We start from the raw sequence: 1,187 nt of genomic DNA, 5'->3' as shown, positions 1-1,187 counted from the left end.
TTTTTTACATAAGTTACTATTAAAACTTTCTTAAATTCTTAGAAGTATTTTTGTCATAGTACTTAGAGAACGGTTTTGGTTCTGAATTTGTTACCCTCTGTTTTCATGCCATATTGCCAAGGTTTTCATTTGTTAAGCCTGCCGATGATATAATGCAACTTTAAATTTCCTAAGATTACTCACTGAATAATAAAAGCAAACAGTTGTAGGGTACTGAATGATTCAGGAGAATGTGTAAAGATTTTTTTTTTTTTTTTTTTGCGGCCCTGAAAAGGGCCTTTAGTTTTTCTAAAGGTTTCAAGCTAGATGCTTTGCTCAACCACCAAAACCGTAAAGGGTACGGCCCTGACGTTTGAGCGCGTACACCACATCCATGGCGTAACAGTCTTGCGCTTAGCGTGCTCCGTATAGGTGACCGCGTCCCGGATCACATTTTCCAGAAACACTTTCAGCACCCCACGAGTCTCTTCGTAGATAAGACCAGAGATACGTTTGACGCCTCCACGACGAGCCAGACGCCGGATAGCTGGCTTAGTAATACCCTGAATGTTGTCCCGCAAGACTTTGCGATGGCGCTTAGCACCCCACTTGTCGAGGCCTTTGCCACCCTTCCCACGACCAGACATGGTTGCTGTCGCAATCTGTGTAAAGATTTTTGTTGTTGCTGTTAATTACATTTTTAAAAATGTTTATGCATTCAGCTAGCCCTAATGGTAAAATTCTATATTTAAAATTTTTCTTACAAATGATTTTGTTGAGTAAGGCATCTGTCTTAATAAATGTCTAAAATTGAGTCCTATATTTTATCAAACTTGTCATAATCTTGGATTTAGGAACAGAAGCATGAACATTTTTTTACATTTATATTTCCATATACTTTTCAACCCAATAATTCCTTGTTGCTGTTGTTCAGTTGCTAAGGCACTTCTGACTCTGCAACCCCATGGACTAAGCTGCCAGGCTTCTCTGACCATGGGTTTTGCCACGCAAAAACACTGGAGTTGGTTGCCATTTCCTTCTCCAGGGGACCTTCCCTGACCTGGGTCAGGGACTGAACCTGAGTCTCTTGCATTGGCAGGTGGATACTTTATCACTGAGTCACCAGAGAAACTTGTAGTAGTTCACTTTAATAGAGGAAGATAATTTTACTTATCAAGATTTATTCAAAGTAAATCTATCTCTTTTTT

At 39.6% G+C, this 1,187-nt stretch overlaps 1 pseudogene; it reads right to left on the bottom strand.

Annotated features, from left to right (window-relative positions):
• Nucleotides 1-265: 265 nt before the first annotated feature.
• Nucleotides 266-626, bottom strand: LOC139176842 (histone H4-like; annotated as a pseudogene).
• Between the last annotated feature and the right edge of the window lie 561 nt (nt 627-1,187).

The sequence above is a fragment of the Bos indicus genome, chromosome 17, assembly GCF_029378745.1.
Source record: "Bos indicus isolate NIAB-ARS_2022 breed Sahiwal x Tharparkar chromosome 17, NIAB-ARS_B.indTharparkar_mat_pri_1.0, whole genome shotgun sequence".
Lineage (NCBI taxonomy): Eukaryota > Metazoa > Chordata > Mammalia > Artiodactyla > Bovidae > Bos > Bos indicus.
The sequence above is the reverse complement of the archived record's forward strand: the minus strand, read 5'-3'. Positions and strand labels throughout refer to the sequence as shown.